The sequence below is a fragment of the Mustela lutreola genome, chromosome 1 (genome assembly GCF_030435805.1).
Source record: "Mustela lutreola isolate mMusLut2 chromosome 1, mMusLut2.pri, whole genome shotgun sequence".
NCBI classification, from domain to species: Eukaryota; Metazoa; Chordata; class Mammalia; order Carnivora; family Mustelidae; genus Mustela; species Mustela lutreola.
In genome coordinates, this window is record NC_081290.1 from 198,774,886 (window position 1) to 198,795,892 (window position 21,007).

The 21,007-nt window shown below is 42.8% G+C and overlaps 1 long non-coding RNA gene across 1 annotated transcript in view; it reads right to left on the reverse strand.

Moving 5' to 3' along the window:
* Positions 1–6,211, reverse strand: part of LOC131838467 (uncharacterized) — a 46,087-nt gene extending 39,876 nt beyond the window's left edge. The window contains exon 1 of the long non-coding RNA XR_009356607.1: positions 5,997–6,211. This is a non-coding gene — a long non-coding RNA (uncharacterized LOC131838467). The remainder of the gene's footprint in view (positions 1–5,996) is intronic.
* Between the last annotated feature and the right edge of the window lie 14,796 nt (positions 6,212–21,007).

A 21,007-nucleotide genomic window follows, 5' to 3' on the forward strand; every position in this document is an offset into this window, starting at 1 on the left:
CCCAATGGCCTTTTTTTTGATATCCACACTCTTGCCTATTCTCTTTCCCTTCAAAATTAGGTAGAGTCATTAATTTGTTTTTAATAAATAGAATATTGTAGCAGGGATGGGATGTCACTTCGAAGATTAGTTTCTATCTTAGGTTCTCTCTCCCATCTCTCTTGGATTGCTTCACCTTGGGAGAAGCTAGCTCCCATGTTAGCTTCTGTGGAGTCAGCTCTGCAGAGAGACCTACATGATGGGGAATTGAGGGCTGCCAACACCCATGTGTGTGATCTAAGAAGTGGGTCCACCCTAAGCTGACCCTTGAGATGCCTTCAGCCCTTGCCAACATTTTGGCTCTAGCCTTAAGATAGACCCTTTTTCATAACCGTGTGGCTAAGCCTCTTCCAGATTCCTGATTCACAGAAATCCACCAAAAATAACTATTTGTTCTTTCACAGCTAGCAATCAATAACTGATATACTTTGTCAGTGGGTGTTATTTAAAACCTATATGCTAATTCTTTGAAAAAGATTTTTTTAAATATGAAGAAATAGGTCTTGGGAAACTTAGAAAATTATAAAATGTTACAAATACAGACTAGTGTCAATTTTGAAGCATACTTATGATTTGTTTGCAGTTCGCTAGTTAGAAAAGTGCTATCCTGCCCCATGTGTGGGGTTTTAAAGGAGAAACATCAGATGTTTCTGTTAAGAATATTTCCAGAAGTGAGCTAAGAAGAGTGGTTAGTCACACAAGGCTCAATGGCTATGCATTCATTGAAAGGAGTGATTACCTTTAAGGGTTACCCAGTAGGTCATCTGAGGTCCCTGTTGACTCTCTTAATTTTATTTCCACTTTTAAATGTGCATGAATAGTTCTGATGATAATTACTAAATGTTGATACGTATGGAAAATCAGCATTCCACAAATATCCAACTTGGGCAGCTTTCCTACACGTGTGGCTGCTTGAAATTCAGCAAATTTCATTAGAATCACATGTTTACTTAGAGAAATAGTAGCCAAAAACTGTGCTGAGAACACACACACACACACAAACTCACACACACAAGTAGATGCAGAGGAGAGGAAATCGTAGGTTGAACTTGTAAGAATTGCAACATTGGATCTTCTTAGATCCTTTAATGGATCCTACCACTGCTACGATTATTAATATATCCTAGCTTTACCTGCCTCAGTAGATTGCTTTATTTAATGGGACAATAATGCTGTCACCTATTACAAGTTTGCTCACCGCCTACATTCTTTACTCTCTTACGCATTCTCCGCTAATGAGCATCCTCGCTCAACTGCTAAAATATTATTGTAATTATTGTCAAGTTGAATTATTTAGTTTCCATCAACTACTATTTTCAACTGCTCTACATATAAATATATACATGTATACACAAACACATATTATATCTATCATCTATTTATTATCTATTTATCTATCTATAGAAAACTTTTCCTTACCATCCACTAGCCTCTAGGATGTCATCAAGAAAACTTGCCATTATTTCATGAAATTTCACTTCTTCCTGCAAGTACTTTTTTTTTTCCAACTGATATCCTGTTGTCATCCATAACAACCTCAAGGATATTGAGCAAGGATGATATTTACAACCCAAGGTTTTTACTCTTTATATTCTTTGACCTTCACAACCCCTACTGACCTTTGCTCCTCATCTCTTCATGCTTAGAACATCTTTGTGTTCAGGATGACCCATCTGACATGCTAAGCTTTATGTGACAAAGAGAATTCTCGATTTTCTGCCAATCCTCATCTCCTTCTAAACCTACTCCTCTGTAGTCTTCCTCATCTCAGTAAAGACTGTCACTTGTCATTTTGATTCAAATATTTAGCAATTATCCTTGATGCCTGTCTCCCCTGTGTTTCCCCACTCCAGAAACATAAGCATGTCTTGTGAAACCATCCCATGACCACCTCCATCTAATCATTCGGATCTCCGTTTAAATGTCTTTCCTCAGAGATCTTCCTTTCCTACCCAGCGTATGGCAACCATAGCCACTTGCAATCATGGGACTCTATTTAAATTATCATCATTGGCTGATGTTTTCCCCATTTACAAAAAAAAAATTCTGTCCTGTCCTGCCCTCTGCTCTCACTACTAGAATATAAATCAATGAAAGCAGAGACCTCTAACGTCTTATTAACTATAACAATCAGATACATAGCTGATGAGCAAAACATTTTTGTGGAATTAATCTTAACCTTAGGCCTCCTCCTTTCCAACTACACTGAAGTCACAAACAAGGCTCCTTGCTGAAACCCTTGAACATGCTCTTCCATTATTGTGACTTGTTGTCCCCCAACATATCCTTAATCTCCTAATTGTTCCACCCATTTCCAGCCATATGTGGCCCTGTCAGTGCCTCTGCCTCTAAAACACTGGGCACCTCAATTTCTTTTGACCTTTCTTCTTGCTTCTAGGGCTAATGCCTGACTCTTGCTTTCTCTTCCCCAACAGCCAAGCATAGCTTAAGAAATTTGCGACATGGTGCTAATTTGGTCCATAATAAACACAAGCTACTTAAAGCCAGTTGGTCCCCAAGCCCTTCTTGGTTATGCTTTTTTTTTTTTTTTTTTCAGTTTAACTTGTTAACTCCTCACTAAATTTACACAGGGCTATAACAAAACATTTTCATTCTTTGAAACCCTAGTCCTTCCTCGCCTCTTAAGCAGATGGCTGAGACCATGTATGAGGGCTTCATTTCCCATCTTTTCTCTTCCCTTGTGACTGTCCCCTTCTTGTTGTTTTGATACCTCAACATCTTCATCCATGAGATCCACCTTCTTCTCTAATGCATAGGGTGATCCCCTTTACCTTCAAAATGTATTCATCCACAAAGCCACAATATCCTCTTGGCATTTTATTGCCCTTTTATTACTTTTTCCTCATGTATCATGAATTTTCTCTTCCCTATAAATATGTCCATGGGGCACCTCAGTGGCTCAGTTGGTTAAGCGGCTGCCTTTGGCTCAGGTCATGATTCCAGAGTCCTGGGATCAAGTCCCACATCGGGCTCCCTGCTTAGCAGAGAGTCTGCTTCTCTCTCTCTCTCCCACTGCCTGCTGCTCTGCTTACTTGTGCTCTCTATCTATCTGTCAAATAAATAAATAAAATATTAAATAAATAAATAAATAAATGTGTCCAGATCACCACGATTCTAAAAAATAAAATAAAATAAATACTTCCCTTTATCTTACTAGCACATGAAATATCTTCAGCCCTTCCTTTTACATTTAAAAAGATGGTTGTCTACTATCTAGGCCCCAACTTTCTTATAACCAGTTCAGTCTTTGGCATTGGGCTGCTCTGCTTCACTCATCTTCGTAGCTCCTTGGCTTCCACTATACTTTGAGTTGAGGCTAACTTCCGCCTGGTGATTTTCTCCAATATTCTGGGCTTAGTCTCCTCTCTTTCTTCCTTTCTCCCTTAAAGACTATGCCCGTCCCAATGACTTTGATTATTTTCATTTGAATGATTACGAAAATTTACATTTGTGGTCCTTAACCTCGATACTATGTCTACCACTAGTCACCAAACTTTTTATCAGGAGGCACCCCCACCATCTTAGGGTCAGCTTTCAATCCAGACTTATGGATTCAAACCTACCTCCTCTTCTACCTAAATCTTATTAATGATTCCCTCAAATATTTGTTCATACAAAATTTTGGAGTGATCTTCTACATCACTTTTTTTTCTTCCAGTCTCATAGCCCATCACATCCTCAGGTAAGCCTGGAGTCCACATTTACAAAATGCTGTTCTTAGAACCATATTCGACCTACATAGTGGGTACTGGTCTATGATGCAATGGGGAAAATAAGACGGTCCAGTTAGTTATGTACAAAATTAAAATGTACCTAGAAGATTGCTCTTCGTTCTGAGACTATGTTCTCTCTACTTTTCATGTGTTAAAACGATCCTATGTCATAGAGTCAAGGGGGTTATGGTGTTTAATTAGTTTGAACATCTATATGTGGAAAAATCTTACAAAGTTTTACTTTTTTACTTATCTTTAAACTCCAAATCAAAGAAATTCTGCTCTAAATTGTTCATTTGCAATCCCTCCTTTCCATTCCCACTGCCACCGCCTACCTCAGACTTTTAGTATCTTTTTTTCCTGGTAGTTGCAACAATCTCCTAACCAATTTATTGGCTCCCATGGCTTTTCTCCTTTTCAAATATTCTACGGACAGACCACTGTCAGAGGAAACTTCCACAACAGGGCCTGGGCAGTGTCAGTCTCCTGTTCAGCACTCCCTTATGCCACTACCACCATGACAGTGTCTCTCATCTGCTGAGGCTCAAGATGGAACTAAACACTAGATCCAGTATTCAGGGCTTTCAGGGGCCGCATGCTTCCTTGTCAAGACTGACCTAATCACTCTCTTCCTCATGACCTTGTTTTATTTTCATCATGATGTTTATCACTCTCAGGAACCTTCAGGTGTATTTGTTTTGTGCTTATGCTCTGTCTCCTTTTCACACATGTACTAGAATATAAGGTACTTGAGGACAGGAATTTGATTTTTGTTTGCTACTAAACCATAAAACCTACTTCATACTATAGGTCTTCTAGAACTAACTGTTGAAAAATATAAATGGTAGGGGGAGAAGCAAATGATAAAAAAAGGAAAAAATGAAATCTTTCTCAATCTCAACACCTCTTCTTAGGTCAGTGGTTCTCAACTGGGTATGATTTTACTCCCAGGGCCAGATGGAGTGTATCTCTTCTTCTCTGTGGCAATAAAGGGAAACTCAGCAGCATGTATAGAAGAATCAGCCCCAACATGCTCTATGTGACTATCCATTTCAGAGGACAAATGTGTGATTTGGAACCCATGGGCTATGGGGGGATGGATCTGCTGGTCTCCCTAACAGTAGCTGTTAGCAGTTAAATAAGTTATGAGTAAAAATATGCAAAGATGGTGAATATGAATAGATAGAGACGGACAGTCAAAGAAGAGGCTGTTACTCTGGAAAACCAGTCTGCCTTTCAGCAAAGAACGCATAATGAATCAATTGTCAGCTCAGCTCAACTCTTTGTGAATGGAATGCTTTCTGTTGCATGAATGAATACAGCTCCATAATTTACAAAAAGTGACTCAAAATGGGCTGAGATATGAGCATGATTTGACTGATCAATTACTGCATATGTTTTCCCTCCTGTCAGCCACTGTCATTCTGGTTTTACTCTGTCACCCAGATACTAGTGAGCCACAGCCAAGTTGTAGGAGAAACCCGGTCATTTATAATGTAACTAGAGAATTGTCCATCTGTTCTTCCCACACGGAGGGACCATCTTTGACCTGAGGATTAGGGTCTTCAGGCCAGTGAAGGTCTTTCCACTTACAGCCTTCTCCCAGCCAGAAGACTCTTACAGCACTGCGCTGTATATCTGAGCATTGAGAACATCTACAAAAGTCATTTAGATTCTTCTGTTGTCTGTTTGCAGGCTATACCAATTTAACCAAGAAAAAAAAAAATTATTGTGAGAAATATGATTAAACCTTGATGACTTTAGGTAATGTGTTTCTGGTCTTTCAAGCCTTCTGGTCAGAGAGCTTTTTTGTTAGTGTTTTGTTGAGCTTTCTTACAATATTGGGCTAATAAATACCCCCATCTCACTTGTTCTTCTACATCCTGTCTTTTATGAAGCTAGCAGAACCACTGACCCTTACTTAGGAAAGAGGTGTACGCTGTGGAATTGGCCTTATCAGTTCCCTCTATTATATGCATATTCTGTTTAAGGAATAGGTTTCGTTTAAACAAAAATACCTAACAGTTTTACTGTAACTTCATTTTCAACATTTTAACAATCGAGCCTTCTAGACATAGGAAAATAGGCAGAGAAAGCGCCCTAATATTCTTAGCACATCTTGTACCCATCAGATTAAGGTGCAATCCATCCTCGCTCTTCAAACTAGAAACGTAGAGGTAAAATCAAGCTCACATAAAAATTCTGCCCACAATGAAGACTTACCGGTCTGAGTCAAGGGGGAGTCATGTCTTCTAAAATCACGCCACTAGGGGGAGTAAAACCCAGCAATCTGCAATCCACTGCCTTTGCAAGGTTGGCTGTTTCACCTTTCTCTTTAAACAAATGATCCTCAGCTCAGCTGCCCCAGAAAAACACCAGCATCTGGTGTGCTGTGTTTATTCTGAGGTTACTATTTCTAAAAATAGTTTTCTGAAAAATTGCCCTTGCTGACTGGGAAGCACAGAGGCGGAGTGGTAAGCAAGTGGGAGGTTCTCCTGACTTAGAGGGTCCCTGGAGACTGGGAGTGTGGGACAAGAATATACTTTTTTAAAAGCACAAAACTAGTCTACATGTGAGGGCTACAGGTGCCCAAGAGGACTGGGGCAGGCCAGATTCACGAACCCTTATAAAAGCAGAAGGTTGGCTAGAAGCTATGGACATCCTCACTGAGCTAGTTCTCTTGATGCCCCCACAAAGGTGACAGGGGGCAGGCAGCTCTGGATGAGACATTTATTTCAGCCAGTTGGTGGCAGATGAAGAAGGACTTGCCAACCTCTCTTTGTCTTCCAGATAGCACAAGGGGAAGTGTGTGTGTGCGTACATGTGCGTGTGTATGTGTGTTCACAAATATGCTAGAAGGAGGAGAATGGAGACAGCCAAGGTTTGGGGGCTTCTTTCCATTTTCCTCCTCCAACTTTTATCTCTATTCAATCTTCCAATTCCTAGTGAGGAGAGGAGTTACCATTTTTAGAGTCATTTTTATTTTTCTATAGATTCCATTCTAAAATCCCCTATAGACCTAAAGTAAAAAAACATCAGTGATGGAATTTCGGTCCCTCTGAAGGGTATTTGAAGCAATCCTCTGCGCTTCCCAGTAGGGAGCTGTACTCTGACTTCTCAGGATCCCAGCCCTGTTTCCAATGGCTCCAGCTTCCCTTTCCTGGCTGCGACTACCATGATGCTTCAGCATGAAACCCAACCAGTGTCCAGTGGGCTGGGAGCAGGCTGCAGGAGTCACGTCCTATGTAACACCACACAGTGCACGTAAGAATCTATCGCACACCCTCAGGCTACAGAGAACCCAGCCACCTCCCTCTTACACAGACCCCAAGTCACATAGGAAGCAGCTATTCTAGGTGTCCTCCAGGGCAGGCTGCCAGAGGATGAAGTTCTCTGTATCACCCACAATGAGCTCATGGGACAGTTCAGTCTACTTGGATACTGGAGACGTCCACCCTCAGAACTTTCAGTGTTATTGCTGAAATTGGTAGTGTCTCAGACTTTGTGTGGAGGCAGAAAGAATACCAGACTGGGTATTGGGAGACTTCTGGCTTCTAGCACCTGCTCTGTTTTTGGGGTGTCTAACTCTGGTTTCAGATAGTTCACTGAGCTCCTTCAGGGCTTCATTTCCTCATCCATAAAATGGGAATATGAGACGAGAGTTTCTGTTACAATTTTCCCGATGCAGAAGGTCCATGATTTCTGGCTGGTGAATGTGGGTTTTTCTGCCATTTCTCTCCCACTGCCTCCACATAAGTCAATAGAGAGAGGTCTGGAGTGAGGTGCACTGCCAACCCCAGGGCCCAGAGCCATGCTGTGTGGGAGGAAGCAAATTTGGAAGGAAACAAGCTTCATTTATTCTGCCTGATATGGTTATCTCTCTGAGGCTTGTGCCCAGGCAAGCGAGATGGGGGTGAGGAGGAAGGGAGGGGGACACACTGTCAAATGTCAAATGTTTAGCTAAGACTTTGAAGTCTGACAATTGAGACTTCCGGTAACTTTTGCCTCTACTTTTGTAAAAGGGAGGGGCGGAGGGGGAAAAGGGAAGGGGACAGACAGAGAGAGTTGAGAGAGAGGAGACAAAAATGGACCCAAATAAGACATTAAGCATGTCTTTTTCATGCACAGATGAAGAAAATAATATCCAAATTACTTGCAAATGATCTAGGCCTCTCTTCTTTGGCTGCCTTTCTGAGAAACACTGGCTCTGAGCAAACACTGAATTTCAAGCTGTGATGATTCTCCTGTGTGGCCAACACTCATGTGCTGAGCAGAAGCATGACTGCTTCAACCTGCTGAGAATGGTGTCAGTGTTCCTAAAGCCTCAGCCCTCAGAGGGCATGCCACTATTTGAGGGAAATAAGAACTGGCCATGAACTAATGAACAATGATGAGATATAAGAGTACAAAGTAGGATCCAAGATGATACTTTTATGGGTCAAACACAGACAGAAAACACCTCTAGGAAGTGATCTCGAGTGAGGTGGGAATTGAATTATGAGGTGGATGTGAGTTTGTGCACACACTGAGTGGTCTCTCTGGAAGAATTTTTAAAAGTTCCCTTGAGTTATCAGCCACCTCTTCCTCATCTAGAAATTTAGCCATCCAAAGGCACAAAATGTAGTAGATGGTCCAAATCTCCACAGAGTAACCAAAAGGCCAGGAGAAACCTTATTCAGTTTCAATTCTGATCATTGAATATGGAAAATCAATGAAGTGGCAAATTAATTATCTCTGAAGGTCCCTCCTTTTGTCTGTGAAACCTGGGTGTGCCCAGCTCCTAGTGACCATTGCAACCTCCCTATGCGAGTGTGAAGCTAAGAGTATGGATAAGTTCAGGGCTGAGTTGCTGTTGTTTTTTTGTTTTGTTTTGTTCTGTTTTGTTTTTAATATTCAAGCACATCATTGAGTTCCTTGGCTTCTCCATCAAGCAGACAACACCTTGCAGTCAAAGAAGGGCTTGCCCTGAGAGGACCTCTGGGACACCAGGCTTGGTTAAATGCTGGCATCAGAAAAGAAAACTTGTTGGAAACTTGAGATACTAGAGGACTTCAGGACGGGAGGGCCTCAGTGGAGACCACTGGGGGGCTGCTGCCGACACTGTTCTTGTTCACGACGCCTCAGTTCAAGGAAATTGACACTCCCAGAGTGCACGATGGAGAAAAAGGTGCTTAACTATTTCCTCTGGAAACCACCACTGAATGAATGCCAGGTTATCCTAGAATCTCCACTCACTGGCGTTGCATGCTTTTTAGACGGGCGAGGGCTGACATACTGACTGATGGGAAAACTAGCAGAAATGATGGCTATTCTTCTAAACCCTCCACTCACTGGCCAACCAGGAAATTCTCCTGTGTCTGGCTCCAGAGGTCACACAGATTTCTCCTTTCATGCAGACCAGAGAAGAAGCCAAGATGAAAAGCTAAAGGAGATGTGATTTCAGGAACCCCTTTTGCCTCAGTTGGTTCACCGCAGTCCCCCAAACCCTGCCCCCAAGAGGCAAGAGCGGGAATTGCAGGGAACGTCCTATTGGAGTTTTGTCTGCACAGCCAAAAAATCCCTGGGATTTCAGGTTCCACTTCCTTTCTATGCTCTGTCTTCTTACCTCCACAGTCCCTGAGAGAGAGAGAAAGAGAGAGGAAAAAAAATCTTCACAGGGGATAGGGAGTGGAGGTGTGGTGGATGGAGAGCAGGTTTGCTTGCTGAGAGGGGGATCTGTGGAGGGGGTTCCTGGGTTGAGGCTGGGAGCTGGTGGGAGGGGGTGGGCATCCAGAGCCAACAACACTTTCCAGACAGGTTAGAGCGAAGCAGGTTTCAGGAGCAGGGGGCAACTCTCCAACAGCAGGGACGGCAGAAGCCCCCACTGGACTCCTGGCTGGGGACCTCCAGGCCCACGGACTCCATGCTTGCCCCTTTGTCTCCTGCCTGCTCCCTGCTCTGTCTTCATCCTGAGGAGCCAGCTGCAGCATGTAGGAGAAACAGGCCCTGTCACGGCTGTCTCTAGTGTGTTATTGTTAGTGTTACGTTACAAATCCCGTTTCCATGCCGGGGTCCCTCGGGGGTCATAACCATGAGAGGCCATGACCCTGTCAATAAACAGAACCCCAATCCTTAATGTAACCACTTCGTGTTCACTAAGGCCAGCTCCCTGGGTTCGTATATCAGATACTTCTCCCAGGCAGGATCATTTCAGAAAGGCTCCCTTGGAAGTGCCAGGTAGAGGGCAAGTAGAATTTGCTCCGATGTTGGTCCTGGTGGCAGGTGGAAGTCAGGCGTAGCAGGCTCGGCCTGTGTTTCTCCAAAGCAACCCCACACCCCACTTGCCACTGCAGGGTGCCTGGGCCTACAGAGTCCTTGCTGAAGACCTGTTTCCCTTAGAGGACTGCACATCAGAAAGGTCTTTGCTGCTTTGTCAGGTGTTGAAGAGCAGTAAGTCTAAGAACACTGAGCTGAAAGGAAGAAGAACATGGAACAATCTGGCACAGAGACGTGGTTGACTTTAGCCTCTTGTCAACTTTTTTTGTGGATGACTCCACCCAGAATGGTACGTATTCCCCCCAAAGCAGAGCCGGCTGGTAAAGGGTGGGTAGAACTACATGAACCAAAGAAGGACTAAACTAGAGTCTGTTCACTCACTCAACACATAATCCTTGAGCATCTACCATGTGCCAGGAACACGGTTCTCACTCGCATTTCAATGCCACATGAGCAGATGTGATAAAGGACAGTGTGATGGGGGCTGTAGGGGGGGAGCACTCTTTTTTTCAGTTTGTTTTACATCCAATACCCAAGTGTCATTCCCTTGGCCTCCAGAGCGATCACTGTCCATGGATCCCTGGCCAGGCCCAAGGAAAGCAAGGTTCTCGAATGTCGTTGAAAGATTGGCATCTAAAGACTGAGGTAGTACTGGGTTCTGCTAACAAGCATAGCTTCAAAGTTATGCTAACATCGCTTGGCTCATTTCTAAGACACCACCAAGTGTTTATTTGCGTATGTAGGGGGAGGATGAGGAGACAGTTGGGCTAAATGGGGTGGTGTTATTTCTGCTGAGTTAATTAGACTCAATTACAGAGATGGAAGAGGACTGGATCTCTAGAGTCCCAGCCCCTCTTCTTGTAAATGGGGAAACAAACTCTGGAAAGAGAAAGGCATTTGTCCCCAGTCACAAATTCAGCTGCCAGTTTTGGGAAAATGTGCAAGATACAGAAGGAAGCGACTGACAAGGGGTGAGAGGAGGTAAAGGCGGAGAGCAGGCGGCGAAAGCAAGCTTTCCTTTTTTCTTTTTTTTTCTTAATCCTGGGTCTTCCCAGGGATCCTAGCCCAAGAGACTAAGTTGTCATCACCAAGAGCCTGTGGCCTCCCAACTGTGACCTCAGAGGTGGCACTCCCCAGCAAGGCATGGCGTTTTGTTCTGTGATATACCCCAAACATCTAGAACAGTCCTGCTACAGTAGGTGCCCAGCAACTACTTCCTGAGGAAAGAGAGCTTCCTTGCAGGTCTTTTCTGGAGTTGGGGGAGAGAAAGAAGAGCTCTTAAATAGTCCCCAACCCCTATTTATCCAGAATGGCTTCCGGATCTACCTTCTTACTGAGTGGATCTATAAGCAAACAAGCAAATAAAACATACACACACACACACACACACAGCCATCTGTACCAGTGGCTCCCCCACTTGAGAGTCTGTAACTGCTGGGAGCCCACTGTTATTGCATGACTTGCCAAACACCATATATTGTCTGAGAGAGTATAGGAGGGTACCATGGGAACCCAGACTGGCAACCCAAGGCCGCCTGAGTGGGTGCCATTTGGACCAAGACCTTGTGGGCTGGTGACACTTGGCCAGAGTTTCCTTGAGTGGGTGCCATTTTGACTCAGCCCATGTGAGTTGCTGCCAGGTTGACTGAGTCCACGTGGGCTACTTGGACTGAAGCCCCAGGAGGGGGTTGATTTTGACTGAGCCCATGTGGAGCAAGGCCATCATATCTCTCCTACAAAAGAAGCAGGACTATTTCCCAAACACAGGTCAACCAGGCTGAGTTTAATAAATATAAATCCTCTTTTTAAATTAAAAAATATAGAGGAAAACTTTGTCTTTGTATGTCGATGAATGCTGTGTGTATACACACAAAGATTTCATCATTTTACTGAGATTCGACAGGAATACCTTGCTCCTAATGTTCGCAAATCACTGCTCTAGACCTACCCTCTCATTTCATGGGTAACATTTTATAGATTCTTCCAGAGACGAAGGACCAGCCCAAGGTCACTCGGGCCTTTGGTAGTAGCACCAGGAATCAACATAGGTTATGTCTGTCCTTTGCATCACACCACATTTCCTCAGGTGACATTTTCCCAGACTCTTTGATCCAAAAGGACAGCTCGATTCAACTTCATGTCTGAAACAGAAATACTAATAGTGTGGATTGTGTGCACTTTCTACATGCCTTGTGACCATTGTCCTCAATAAGGCAGGTGCTATTATTATCCCCATTGTATTTTTTAAAAATTTTTATTTATTTATTTGACAGAGAGAGAGAGATCACAAGTAGGCAGAGAGGCAGGCAGGGGGGTGGAGTGGAGGAAGCAGGCTCCCTGCTGAGCAGAGAGCCCAACATGGGGCTAGATCCCAGGACCCTGAGTTCGTGATCTGAGCCATTTAGTTTTGTTATTTGTTTTGTTTTGTTTTGTTTTAAGATTCCCCAGGTAAGTGAAATCAGTATTAATATCTTGCAGCAGAGGCTTACCCCACTGAGCCACCCAGGTGCCCCTCCCCCACTGTATTTTTAAAAAATTTTTTATTTGTTTATTTGAGAGACTCAGAGAAGAGAGCGTGCATGGGAGCACATGAGTGGGAGGAGGGGGCAGAGGGAGAAACAGACTCTCCACTGAGCAGGGACCTGATATGGGGCTCAATCCCAGGTCCCTGGGACCATGACCTGAGCCACAGGAAGACGTTTAACAGACTGAACCACACAGGCACCCCTATCCCCATTTCGTATATTTAAAAAGGCAGAGGGGCCTGGAGGGGCTACATAGTTTGCCCAAGTCCAGATGATTAGTATGTTGCAGAGACAGTTTCAAGTTGTTTGACTCCAAAACCCAGGTTCTCACACATTTTACTATACAGGATGGAAGGAATATACATTTATGGATATCTCTGGTATCCGTCGAGACAAAATTTAGGCGCATGGGAAGGCAATGCTCAGTAGCACCAGCTCTATCCCCATGGCAACTGCTGGGGGCTAAGGGAGTGGGCAGGGGGAAAGGAGTCCTGGAGGAGCCTGGTCACGAGGGCCATTTCTCAAGTGGAAAATACACACCCTCAAAACCAGAACGACCTGAAGGTCTCCTAAAAATCCATTTCCTACACCTCAGCTCCTCAGCCACCCAGAGAGGATCTCTGGTGTGGAACTAGACCAACTCCATTTATTCCAGACCCCCAGGCTGCTGTTGAGCACATCCAAGTTTGAGACCTAGAGGCCTGCGAGACCCCAGAGAGGGGAAAACACAAAGGCACCCTGAAAGCCAGGGTTGGAAGCTTCAGCCTCAGAGGAGCCGAGCTGAGCCCCAGAAAGCATGCCTGCTAGTTCACACACAGCACAGGCCACACCCCATGGCCAGGCTTTCTGAAGAGGGGGAGGCGGGTGCCTTTCATGTCTCTGGATGTGCAGAAGGTTTGCATGTTTGTTTAGAACAAAGCCTATACTTAACTGGCACAAACGAAACAGATTTTATAAATAGATGTGAGCATGAATGGTTTTTATGATTAGCTTGTTTTCAATCACTCTGCTTGACCGGTGTCTGTGTTCAACTAAGTAAATATTTCTATGGTGATAGCATACACAATACAATGACCATTATTTAATGTTAATACAAGTACCATATGGGAAGTCTTATCATGCTAGAGCCCCAAAGCATAATAAAAGCAGATAGGAACAGATAGGCAAGGGTGGGCCTCGCTGTACAGTAGGCTTGAAGAAACATCTGCTCTTGCAAATGTTGGCCGTGCACGTGTTTACGCAGCCATGCTTCTCCCGAGGGATCTCTAGGACCAGACCAGATCTCCACAAGTTCCATTTTGCCTCTTACTCACTTGGTGACTTTGGATAAGTCTCTGTGCTAATGGTTTAAACATCCGTGCCTCCATTTTCCAAATCTCCTGCCTTCGCCTGCCTCTCCAGAGAGTAATGAAAATGAATACTCATAGGATGTTGAGTTCTTTATTTAGAACAAAGAAACACAGAAGGGTGGTATCAAAATAATACCTCATTATTTGAAGCAGTCTAAAGTACAAATGGGAGAAAAATAGTACATTTTTCATCTGCAAGTGGAAACTTGAGACAACATGGAAGTTTGCTGGGATCAGTAAAGTGGCCTTGTAAAGAACAAGGTCTCCCAGTGAACGTGCCAGGTGGCAGACCCAGGCCAGCATGGGATCTAATCCCGAGGGACAACTGTGGGAAGAGCATCAAACTGGAATTGTTCTCCACTGCCAAAGAGCAAATGAGAATGCTTTTAATGATCTGCAAAGGAGCGTTTCACCTTTTCACAAAAGTGTTCATTCCCTCCTGTGCCATCTGTGTCTTAACCTCAATACATTTACAAGGTTCTGTGCAGTAGAATGTTCGTAGTCTCTTCACAGATGATCTGTTTTCACCTTCAGAACTTGCCATAAGAGATAGCACCATTCAATTCTAGGCCTGAGGATTCAGTTTTGTTTTATTTTTTTCACTTTTTAGTTGAAGCATAGTTGACCTACAGTGTTACAGCCTCATCAGGTGTGTGACATTACTCAGCATTCCACACCGTAGCTGAAGTCACTGTTTGTCACCATACAAAGTTATTACACTATCACTGACAATATTCCCTATGCTGTCCTTTTCATCCCTGTGACTTATTTATTTTATAACTAGAATTCTGAACTTCCTAATCCCCTCTCCCTATGTCACTCATCTGCTTTGGCAACCACTAATTTGTTCTCTGTATTTGTGAGTCTGTTTGGCTGTTGCTGTTGTTGTGGTTTATTCGTTCAGTTGGGTTTTTTTTGTTTTGTTTTTTTAGATTCCCCAGATAAGTGAAATCATATGTATTAGTGTCTTGCATCTATACGTCCTAATCAGCAGTAAACCCTCTTCATATTTTTTTTTATGTTTTATAGCAACGAAATGGTTCATAGTCATGACATCACCTAGTCCCTATGCAGAGGTGGGTATTTTCAGCACCTGTTCTAAGATGAGCTGACAATCTCAGGGGTTATGACTTGTCCAAGTGCACGGCTAAGTGAATGTAGAGCTAGAACCCAAACCCAAGACTTCTGTTTTCGAAGCTGAAATGCTTATGAAGATTCTGCTCATTTGTAATTTGGAAGTTGGAATTGGGCTCAGGGAAGAATTGCTTGCTGTGATGAACTTGAAGCCTGGGCTCCAAGCTTATTATTTCTTTTACTTCTGGAAAAACCAGCCCCAAGTTGATGCTGGCCTTTCTTAAGCACTCTCCAGCTCCCTGACTTTTCTGGCAATCAGTCTGGCTAAAAATGGAGCGTTAATTTGTCTCATTGTACTATCAAAAAGGAAGCTAGGCAGAGGTGAGAAGAGAAGCTTCCTGACACATATTTAAGGAAAAAAGATCTTCATTCCCAACTGTACAAGAGGATCCTTTCCAATCAGTTTACACTAGGCACAGTAAATCTAAGAACTATGTGTTCTTAAACATATTTGGAATGGCCCACATAGAAGTGGTTGGCTCTTGTATTAACATATGACATGTGGGCTAAGAAAGGAAATTATACGCACCCAAGGGGATAAGTTAAGTTGACCTGACCAAGTAAACCAAGTCTTCTACTCTCCTGGCTTATGACGCAAGTGAAAACCAAGGGAGGGAGAGGGGGATTTAAGTATTCCAGGAAAGACCATGTTGCAGTCCCTGCCCTGAAGCTATCTCCTCTTGTGCCTCCCTCCAGCACCTGGAACCAGAGAGATGACCACCACCACCACCACAACCCCCTACCCTGACACAAGGAAGCAGATCACTCTAGCCACGCACAGGGTCTCCTTTAAGTGGCTGTGGGAATCGTGTGCACATGTGTTTGCATGCTTGAAGCCTACTCATTTAGTCACAGGAGGAAAAGAGGAGGGGGACAGAAACTCAGGGCATCACGATACCCGCTGAACAGCGTGGGCAGCTCTGTTGCTGATTTCTGCTTTATGCTGCTTTCTTGACCCAACTGTCATGCATGTTTTTTATTACTCTGTGGATTTGTCTTGCACTGAGGGGTGGGAAAAGGCTGGTGAAGCAATAATCGTGTAAGTGAAAGCAGTGATTCTCTGGTGTCCGCTACAAATTTCCCACAGTCTTTGCTAATGGTTTGGGGTCCTCAAGGGTTTAGAATTACAGCTTTCAGTAAATATTCTTAGACTTGCTCTCAACGCGAGCTGCAGTAAAACAGCACCAAGTTTGCCATGAGAGTCATTCACTAAGCCATGGGTCCAAACATTGCTCAGAACTGAGGAGTGACAATGACAGTAGCAGCTAGCATTTATTGAGTCTTTAACCCATGGTAAGTACTCTTCTAAAATCACTTGACATGAATTCACTGATTTCATCCTCATAACAATGCTAGCCAGAAAGCACAATCATTATCCACTTTGGGTAAATGGGGAAACTGAGACACAGAGAGGGTACGAGACTTGCCAAGGGCACACAAATCATAGGTAGAGGAAGTAAGACTCAGACCTACACAGTTGGACCGCAGCATCTCTAAGATCTCCTCTTCCCAGGCTGACGAGAATGAAAAAAAGGGAGAGTTGAATTTTACACTAACCTTGTCATCACTAATTAAAGAAATGAAACATTTGTTAAATAAGAGTAAATACTAACTCTTTTACAAATGGGGAAATTTTATTTATTTTTTTTATTTACTTTAAAAGATTTATTTATTGGGGTGCTTGGGTGGCTCAGTCAGTTAAGCGTCTGCCTTTGTTTCAAGTCACTATCCCAGGGTCCTGGGCTGAAACTCAACGTAGGGCTCCCTGGTCATGGAGAAGCCTGCTTCTCTGCACCAACCCCCTTCCTCTGCTTGTGCGCTCTCCTTCTCTCTGTCAAACAAATAAATTAAATCTTTAAATATATATATTTATTTATATATTTTACAGAGAGAAGAAGAGAGCAGGAGCAGGGAGCAGAGGCGGAAGGGAGGAGAGAAAGAGAATTCCTCAAGCAGACTCCCCACTAAGCACAGAGCTCAACTCCAGGCTTAATCCCAGCACCTCAAGATCATGAGCTGAGCCAAAATTGAGAGTCTGCCACTTATCCCACTGAGCCACCCAAGCGCTGTGAAGACATTTTAAAGTAAGAACTATGCTGTTTCCATCCCCATACTGAGAAAAATAAAATAAAAATAAAAATAAAACTTCCTGATATTTTACCAGTAAAAATGCCTTTATTCGGAGCACCTGGGTGGCTCAGTGGGTTAAAGCCTCTGCCTTCAGCTCAGGTCATGATCCCAGGGTCCTGGGCTCAAGCCCGGTATTGGGCTCTCTGCTTAGTGGGGATCCTGCTTCCCTCTCTCTCGCTCTGCCTGCCTCTCTGCCTACTTGTGATCTCTGTCAAATAAATAAATAAAATCTTTTTTATTTTTTAATCCCTTTATCCAAAAATAGCAGAGAATCACAATCCCAGTCTTTGGCAAACCCACAAGCAAGTCCCGCCAATAAAGGACAGGGACACTCTCTTATAGAGGAAAGAGGAACACTGGGAAAGTTGTTATAAACAAAATGTCCATCAGAGTAACCTGGGTTTCAAAGTATAGCGGCTTTTCATTGGCTGAGTTGTGGTGGACTCTCATTGGCTGGGCTGTTGCCAGGGTAGGAAAAACTTCCTTCCTGCTGCTGAGACACTGAAGTAATACTTACCTGTGAGATGTCTCCCTTCCTGTTGGGTCAGTCATGGCAACAAGTGGTAGGGCTCCCCCTGCTGGCCTCCTGATTCTGTCCTAAAAGGTTTCTTTTTCTTAGTTTTCATGGTAGAGTTGCCGGCGCCAAGCCTACGCCATGACTGTCATTATTTCCAAGCACTTGAGTGGCAGACCAGAGGGGAAGGTGTTGGGTGAAGAAAGCTGCTGTGTTTTGCACATCAGGGTGACACTCCTGACCCGAAGTCGTTTAGGTTTCTAAGCTAGGCAGGCACTGTTTCTAGTTGTGGTGACAAATTGTCCTAAACCATCCAACCTCCATCTTTTCTTCCATTGACTAGGTGGGGGCAAGAGACAGATGATCTGGGTCTGTGCAGGAGTGTCTCATGTCTCCTACTCAAAACCAGATAACCCAAAGGGAGCAGCTTTGCTCTCACTACATGTGCTAGTGTTCTCACCAGCTGACCCACCATCCTGGCTTTCCTAGGAGAGTCTCTCAGATATGGAACACAAGCAAAAAGCTTACAGGATGACTCTGGAGAAGGGCAGCAGAGATAAAACCAGATGGAAATTACAAATATAAAGTAAAAGCCACTGTCCACAGAGTGTCTTACACTTTAGTATTTTTACCCATGTCTTTTCCAGTCACTTTTTTAAATAAATAAGAATATGTAACTTTGAGGGTTTTTTCTTAGAAGTGATAATACGCATTTAACTTTGGATGATGCAAAAATATTTTGGGAAAATGCTATCCTAAACTGACTCAAAACCTTATGTTTAAAAAGTGTTGCAGTGTTATAAGGACTCTCCTATAGAGAGTTTAGGGGCCAAATAGGCCTAATAGGCCCCTTTAGGGGCCTAATCAATGGACACAAATATGATGAATGGTAAGTCACTTCCCCTAAATCCTTCTTACTTTTCAATAGCAAGAGTTCTTAAATTAGTGGGAAAAAAATTATATATATATATAATTTTATTATATATATATATAATAAAATTATATATATATATATATATATATATATAATTTTTAAGCTACGGTCACAATTCCCTCTACAGTAGATGATAAAAGGCCCATCTACATACTGCTAGCAAGAAAATAAATTGCAGAACCTTGCCAGAAAACTCAACAATAGGCTTAACAGAGAAACAATAGGAAAAAACCTTGGAGTCAGCCTAAATGTCCATTATTACATAATACGTATGATACACAAATATAATGAAATAATATGGAGCCATAAAAATAGAGAATATTTAAATAACATGAAAACATGATCTGTTCCACTATCAAGTGAAATAGCGAGTTATAAAATAACATGTATAACGTTAGTCCAATTTAAAAAAAATGCGTGTATGTGTGGTTAAGTATTGTGATATTTGCAGACAAATTCAAAGGATATATATTTAGAGAGACTACTCAAATGGCTATTTGATTTCTTGGTGATAGGACTTGTTATGATTTTGGTTTTGTCTCTTGGCTTGTCCATAAGTTTGTGACAATAAAATATAAAATAAACACTGACTGAGTGATATTGACAATTTTATTTTGATGTCTCTGTGTTAAATGCCTTGGTGTTGATATAAAACTGGTTATATTTACCACCATGATTGTTGCATTTTGCCCTTCATCTCTGTTTAACTATTCTTGCCCTGCTCAGGCCTTTTAATAAAGATGGTTGCTCTCTGACCAGCTAGATCAATGAATTTATTTATTCTGTTTATAATTAAGCTTCATAAACTAATAGTTGTCATTAGCATTTATGATTCTACCTTTTCAAGGTTCATTAGCTCATTAATTCGTCCATCTTTGCAGTATGTTTTCCCATTTCCTCCTGAGCCATGAGATTTCAGTTTATCTTCATTGTCTTTGAGCTGTATCTCCTCAAAGCAACATAGTAACTCAGTTCAACAGCTATTTCTTGAGTACGAACAAGGTGCAGAGCATGACACCAGGAATCGTGGGAATGGCACCAAGGAACAAGACAGAGAAGCACAAAATCTAGGGAACAAGAAAACCCAGGCATTAAGTAATTGCAGTGCAATGATTTCAAAAGGATCCTTTACGCTCCCATTCCAACTCCTGGATCCATCCCGTATCTGCGAACTTCCCACAGAATGTTCGTATGCATCATTTTTGTTAAAATATCACAAGTTGGAAATGTCACAAAATGGAAAATACGATATTACACATCTTCAGTAGATATAAACACTCAGAATGCAGGGACATGGGTATATTTTGATGGTGATTTCTTAAGAAAAATCCAATCTAGTCATCAGGGAGCCAAATTAGATAAGCGGTCTCTTCCTGCCCAGACTTACTGGCTTATCACCAAGTGTATACCCTCATGAACTCTAGCAGCATACACATTTTGTTTTATTGTGAACACTGCCAGGAGCTACGCCTTGTCTTCTTTGCTCAGAAATCCATGTTGAAGTCCACATTAGGGGACAGGATGTGTGCTTAAGGGTTGGGTTCCAGATCCTTTGGATATTTTCCCAACTGCGGGATTCTCTTCACTACAATTAGAACTTAGGGTTTGAAACTAGATGTGGGGTGGGCTCCGGAGGCAGAGTTGTCTCCAGCAGCTGTGAGCAGATGAGAGAATGAGCCTTCATGTTTGTCACTGCTGTCTCTTTCTGCCTCTTACATGTGTGTGTGTAATGATGATCGGTATCTGGTTGCCTTAGAGACTGTCAGACCTGGCATCTCTGTTTATCTGAAGAACACTTGGTGGTTTCTCAAAACAGGTGTGGCCTGGTTGAGCATAGCATAGCCACATTTTTTTTTTTTTTTTGAGAAGTTGCTTTGACTCTGGTGGCTTTTACCAACTTTCCGAATGTCACTCAGTCTCTTTCAAAGGCTATTTGTCAAAGTTGCTGGTGAACTAGTCTCTTGCCTGTATTTTTTTTGTCCTCTGTATTTTAAAAAGATGCAAGACTAGATAGATAAAAAGCTTATGGAAGCAAAAATTGGTTCAAAGGGACAATTGTGTATTAGTTGTGGCCTGTATCTTGACAACTGGATCTGGCCCCCTCACTGGTGGTGTGGCTTCTGAGGTAGATGACATGAAGAAAACCAGTTCTCATTTGGTAAACTCCGGTGGGTTACAGAGCTCAGGGAGTGATACCATCTCCAAACACAATATATATGTATAGCCTCATTGCTATGGAGCTTATGATCAGTAAAGGTATTGAAAGTATGTTAATACTGGGTCAGACTAAGCAGGGAAAACAGACTGTATGTCACTGTGTCACTAAAAAAGTAGTGGAGGGGTGGGAGGTGTTCAAGCAAGAAACCTTCTAGGGGGGGACTTAAAATTAATGA